General features: G+C 47.9%; 1 pseudogene; it reads left to right on the top strand.

Moving 5' to 3' along the window:
- The first annotated feature begins 517 nt into the window (after positions 1 to 517).
- Positions 518 to 6,419, top strand: LOC115169232 (retinal homeobox protein Rx2-like; annotated as a pseudogene).
- The last annotated feature ends 303 nt before the right edge of the window (positions 6,420 to 6,722 follow it).

Raw genomic sequence — 6,722 nt, 5'->3', positions numbered from 1 at the left:
TCTCTCCCATACGACATATTCGCCGAAGAGTATGACATTTTCTGTGACACCAATCAAGTTGTAGAAAGATCTCAAGGATGATCAATGGAAACAAGATGTACCTGAGCTCAATTTTGAGTCTCATAGCAAAGGGTCTGAATTCTTGTTATTTTTTAAAATATACATTTGCAAAAAAATCTAAACACCTGCTTTCGCTTCGTCATCATGGGGTATTGTGTGTAGATTGATAATTGTTTATTTATTGAATCCTTTTTACTGTCTATTGGTTGTAATATCAACAAGTGGCATATGCATATGCAAGTGGAATATAAGTACTTTCACAACAGAACTTTCAGTACAGCAAACTGTGTCTTTATGAGACTAAAATGTCTAACTCCCCAAACTCCGTTTTGCAGACAGACAGGACATTTGAAAGACAAGATCAGCAACCCCCAATGGAAGCAGCCTTCATTTCTCTTCTGACTTGCTTTCTCGTGATATGATCCCTATGTGAGGAGAAGCGACCAGCGACCAGCAACCACCTGTACTGCTGTCTGCCTGTCACGTCCAACTATATCTGAGGTTATCCCTTCAAAAGCTGGACAACATATTGAGCTCCCTGAGAGCTCTTCCGGATGCATTTGTCAATGGATACCTTGGGAATGATGGACGACGGCTGCATGTCACCAGACAACTACCATGACATGGTGAAGGGAGGGGGGTTTAGCGTAGGAGGTCGGGTCCACAGCATTGATGTGATCCTGGGCTTCAGTAAGGACCAGGAACCCCTGCTCACCCCCGTGGAGGGCGTGTGGGCCCATAAAGTGGACACAGAGGGTCTGGAGTACCAGGGGAAGCAGGTTCAGTCAGACCCCTACGGACACCTTGCCAGCATGGGGGACATCACACAGCACTCTGCCTTCCATGGTCAGTACGATGGTTGTTTTGATTGATTGGTTCAATTAATTAATTGATACATTGCATTTATTACATTATTAAATGTATATATGCAGCCACAACACCAATGTGCATGCATTGGTGCATGTGAAATTACTTATGTCCATTTTTGTTGATTTGACATTGACGTGATTCTAAATATTGGCACAATCTCATGGAGCAGGTCTAGTCTAGTTTTAAATTGCATTTCTGGATCTGACGTGTCACTAGAGACAAACTACAATAGTACAAGGAAAGTGTCAATGGGGAAGAATGTATGTTGGTCACAGATTGAGAAACAATAGTTTGACCAGTAAAAACGAGTGGTCACAATGTTTGCTTATAATCTTTGATCCAAGAGGAAAGGCAATGCCAGTTGAAAGCTTCCCTGTGGCTCAGTTGGTAGAGCATGGTGTTTGCAACGCCAGCATTGTGTGTGCAATGCCAGGGTTGTGGGTTCGATTCCCACAGGGGGCCAGTACAAAAAAAAATGCATGAAATGTATGCAATCACTACTGTAAGTCGCTCTGGATAAGAGCGTCTGCTAAATGACGTAAATGTAAAAGCACACTGTGCTCGGATTCTCATTTCCGGCAAAGATTCAGAGACTACAGTTTTGTCACGCCCTGACCTTAGATCTTATTTATTCTCTATGGTTGGTTAGGTCAGGGTGTGACTCGGGTGGGAATATCTATGTTTTCTATTTCTTTGTTTTTGAGCCGCGTGTGGTTCCTAATCAGAGGCAGCTGTCTATCGTTGTGTCTGATTGGGAATCAGACTTAGGCAGCCTGTTTTCCACCTGAGTTTTGTGGGAGGTTATTTTCTGTTTGGTATTCTGTTACCTGACAGAACTGTTCGCTTTTTGTTTTGTTACTTTGTTCGAGTGATTTTTGATTTTTTTTACTTGTACTGAGTATTTTTCCCTTTTCATTGGGAAAAATACTTGTTTATCATAACATGTGTAATGCCCTGGCCATAGAGAGGGGTTTTTTGTTCTTTATTTTGGTTAGGCCAGGGTGTTACATTGGGTGGGCGTTCTATGTTCGTTTTCTAGGTTTTTTGTATTTCTTTGTTTTGGGCCGTGTGTGTGGCTCCCAATCAGGCACAGCTGAAGTTCGTTGTTGCTGATTGGGAGTCACACATAAGGAGCATGTTTTTCCTTTGGGTTTTGTGGGTAATTGTTTCTGTTGAGTGTTTTGCACCTGACAGGACTGTTTGGCTGTTAGGAAATAATCTAACAGGACTGTTTTACTGTCGTGTTTTTGTTTAGTTTTGTATAGTGTTCTTAAGTTAATTAAAATCATGATGAACACTAACTCCGCTGCGCCTTGGTCTACTCTCTCTCCCGACAGCCGATACAGAATTACCCACCACAAGAAGACCAAGCAGCGGAGAAGAGGGCAGATGGAAGTCAAGGAGGACTATAAGGAGCAGCGCAAGGAGAAGAACCAGGAGAGGAGCTATCTGGAATCGTGGACTTGGGAGGAAATCCTGGACGGTAAAGGACCATGGGCTCCAGCTGGGGATTATCGCCGCCCGCAGTGGGAGATCGAGGCGGCGAGAGCTGAATTTTTTTTGGGGGGGGGGCACACGGGAAGTATGGTGGAACCAGGAAGGAATTTTGGGCCAACTCCCCGTGCTTACAAGAGGCAGCGCAGTACTGGTCAGACACCGTGTTATGCGGTAAAGCACACGGTGTCCCCAGTACGTGTTCATAGCCCGGTGCGCTATAGGCCAGCCCCCCGCAAGTGCCATGTGAGTGCAGGCATCGAGCCAGGGTGGGTTGTGCCAGCTCAGCGCGTCTGGTCTCCAGTGCGCCTTTTCGGGCCAGGGTATCCTGCACCGGCTCTGCGCACTGTGTCTCCAGGGCGCTGGGAGGGTCCAGTTCGCCCAATGCCTGCTCTCCGCCCTTGCCGGGCCAAAGTGGGCAGTCAGCCTGGAGTATGGGTAAAGAGCGTAAAGGCTAGAACTCCAGTGCTCCCCCACAGCCTGGTTTATCCTGTGCCTCCTCCTCGGACCAGGCCACCAGTGGATCTCTCCAACCTGGTCCGTCCTGTGCCACCTCCCAGGTCTAGGCCTCCAGTGGGTCTCCCCATCCTGGTTAAGCCTGTGCCTCCTCCTCGGACCAGGCCTCCAGTGGGTCTCCCCATCCTGGTCCGTCCTGTGCCACCTCCCAGGACTAGGCCTCCAGTGGGTCTCCCCATCCTGGTTAAGCCTGTGCCTTCTCCTCGGACAAGGCCTCCAGTGGGTCTCCCCATCCTGGTCCGTCCTGTGCCACCTCCTAGGACTAGGCCTCCAGTGGGTCTCGCCAGTCCAGAGCCACCAGAGCTGCCCGCCAGTCCGGAGCCGCCAGAGCCGCCCGCCAGTCCGGAGCCGCCAGAGCCGCCCGCCTGTCCGGCGCCGTCAGAGCCGCCCGCCTGTCCGGAGCAGTCAGAGCCACCCGCCAGCCCGGTGAGTCCTGTGCCTGCGCCTAGGGCCAGGCCTCTTACATGTCTCCTCAGCCTGGTGAATCCTGGGTCAGTGCCGCCGGAGCAGCCAGGGACGCCCGCCAGTCGGGCGCAAACAGGGTCGCCCGCCAACCGGGCGCAACCATCACCGCCAGCCGGGCGCAGTCAGGGTCGCCCACCAGACCTTCGGCGCGGCCAGGTGCGCCACCTAAGAGGGCGACGCCGAGGGTGGAGCAGAGGCCACGTCCCGCACCTGAGTCGCCGCCGTAAGAAGGCCCACCCGGACCCTCCCCTTCAGTGTCAGGTTTTGCGGCTGGAGTCCGCTCCTTGGGGGGGGGGGGTTACTGTAACGCCCTGGCCATAGAGAGGAGTTTTTTGTTCTTTATTTTGGTTAGGCCAGGGTGTTACATTGGGTGGGCGTTCTATGTTCGTTTTCTAGGTTTTTTGTATTTCTTTGTTTTGGGCCGTGTGTGGCTCCCAATCAAGCACAGCTGAAGTTCGTTGTTGCTGATTGGGAGTCACATATAAGGAGCATGTTTTTCCTTTGGGATTTGTGGGTAATTGTTTCTGTTGAGTGTTTTGCACCTGACAGGACTGTTTGGCTGTTAGATTATTTCCTAACAGGACTGTTTTACTGTCGTGTTTTTGTTCAGTTTTGTATAGTGTTCTTAAGTTAATTAAAATCATGATGAACACTAACTTCGCTGCGCCTTGGTCTACTCTCTCTCCCGACAGCCGTTACAACATGACATAACAATTATCCATTACTGTAACATTACAGCATATTAACTAATGATAATCTCAATTGATTTGGATTCAATAATGGGATCTACCCTCCATCCACCATGTGTTGCGGGGCTTCAACTTCACCCCGTTTTCTCCGAAAATAAGATCTGGTACTTGGGCGGGTAAAGAGGGCAAGTAATGTTTTTGTGTAGATTAGAGCTGGTCAGCCCAGGGCACACGGGGACGCTCAGGTTTAACTGGTGGCATCTGTCCCCATGGGATTACTGGGACAAAGGAACGCAGTGAAAGACATTATGACGTCACCCTCAGTGAAGAGGCCTGCAGCTTGCATTGCCTTTATCCTCTATTGCAATATCCATCTTAAGCAGCATGCTACAGTAGCTACCTAGAATTATGCAATATAATGTGCATGTATTCTAAGTGGTATGGATATTGGAACTGTGGCTGAATGCCATGTGATTGTGAATTGTCTACCATAAAATACACTAGTTCACATCAAACACTATATCCACCATGCACCATTTCCACCAAAAGGAAACAAACTTTCCAATCATGTGAAAGCAAGACTTAGTATGCCATATTTGGTAAGCAAAACTGGCACTGTCGGATGACCCGAAAGGCTCATGCAATAGACATATCTAAACAAACATGTCTCTTGTCTTCTACTTTCTTCCTTCAGAGACAGGCCTTTTCTGCAGTGATAAGTGTGATGGGGACCTGGGCGATCTCCAGAAGAGACAGCGATGGGGGGAAGTCCCCGGAACCCCCAGAGGAGGACCACCCCAAGAAGAAGCACCGGCGTAACTGCACCACCTTCACAATCTACCATCTCCACGAGCTGGAGATGGCCTTCGAGAAGTCCCACTACCCTGATGTCTACAGTCGGGAGGAGCTGGCCATTAAGGTCAACCTCCCTGATGTCCGCGTCCAGGTATGGAGCCTCTACTTCTGCTACTACCAGTACCACTACAACACTAATTATAGTGTATGGAGTTTCCGCCTATCTAGTATTACTATCAGTATGCACTGATAATACTGTACAAGGTATGGATCCTCCAGCTGTTTACTATCACTAGACTAGCATTACTAACTGGCATGACCGCTTCTACTACTACTACTACTACTAATATTACTACAACTACAACAGCAGCAGTGCATTATATAGTCCACTATAATTTTGATAATACTCCAAACTTCTGCTGCTACTCCTACTATTTATGTACACTAATCATACTGTCCACGTTCATTATGAGGAGCTGGAAGCTATCTATAACTGACACTACTACTAATACTTTACTACACTAATGAACTGTTCATTCTAATTATGACAACTCTACAGTAAACTACTACCTCTGACACTACTACTACTACTACTACTACTACTACTACTACTACTACTACACACTCATCATACAGCCAGGTCCCCATAGCAAAAGAGGTTTCTAACCTCAAGGTTTTTTCCCTGGTTAAATACAAAGGTTGAATCGATAAATACACTGCCCACTCCAATAAAGATCATTTTGTACAGTTCTGTTGACTAATTCTAGGCTACTGACTCTTCTACTGTTCCTCCTACTACTACTACAAATACTATTATTACTACCATTATAATACACTGTAGTGTACACTACTGTGTGCCTGCTGTAGAGTAATAATACTGTATCCTCTCTGTCCGTGTCCAGATTTGGTTCCAGAATCATCGGGCTAAGTGGCAACGTCAGGAGAAGATGGACTCTAGCTCCATGAAGCTCCATGACTCCCCCATGCTGCCCTTCAACCGGCCGCCCATGCCCTCCAACGCGGGGCCCATGTCTAACCCCTGGCTGACCTCTCCCATGACTAGTGCCACCCCCATGAACACTATCCCTGGCTACATGGGCCCAGGGCAGAGCCCTTACCTCCAGTCTGCTTACCCTAGCCACTCCCACAGCCAAAGCTTCCTCAACAGCCCTCCAGTACATGGCAAGGTGCACCAGGGGATGGTGCAGGGCATGCAGTTAATGGCCCCGTCTCCCTGTCAGTGTCTTCCCACCTTCAACAATAAGTAACCAATGCATGAGCAAGTGGAACATAGCTCCGACATCACAGTGCTGAGGATGAAGGCTAAGGAGCACTTTTGGTCCATGGATAAAACCTGGCAGCACATGTGATCAGAAGAAGGAGAAAATACGTTCTGTGTGATGACCAACTTCAACAAATGTGATAACAAAAACAAAGAGATTCTGTGTAAAGGATGTTCAACTAAATGAATGTAGCTATGTTTACAAACTTTTTTTTCTTTCTTGGTTTAAAATCCTGACAGAGAGAATACTCTGTGTGGCACCTTGTCAGCTTGTTGAGTGACTCGTAAAGACAGAACTGAGCTACAAGCATTGATGATTGATTTATACTCTGGATGCAATTAAGCTTGTACCTTAAGGGTATTGCAATGGACCGCTGAATTTACCAGTGTATCACTAGTTAATACCCTATCCGTGCAAAGCGACAGGACAGACAGCGACAGGACAGACTCTGCTTACTTCCATATTAGGGCCAGGAGTCTTTCCTGACAATGTGGCCTGACTAAGAAATCCTCCTGGCCCTGATGAGGCAACAGGTCTTGGTGACTGAGGA

Source organism: Salmo trutta, chromosome 31 (assembly GCF_901001165.1).
Source record: "Salmo trutta chromosome 31, fSalTru1.1, whole genome shotgun sequence".
Classification (NCBI taxonomy): domain Eukaryota; kingdom Metazoa; phylum Chordata; class Actinopteri; order Salmoniformes; family Salmonidae; genus Salmo; species Salmo trutta.
Note: the sequence above shows the minus strand (reverse complement) of the source record. Positions and strands in the feature narration are given on the sequence as shown.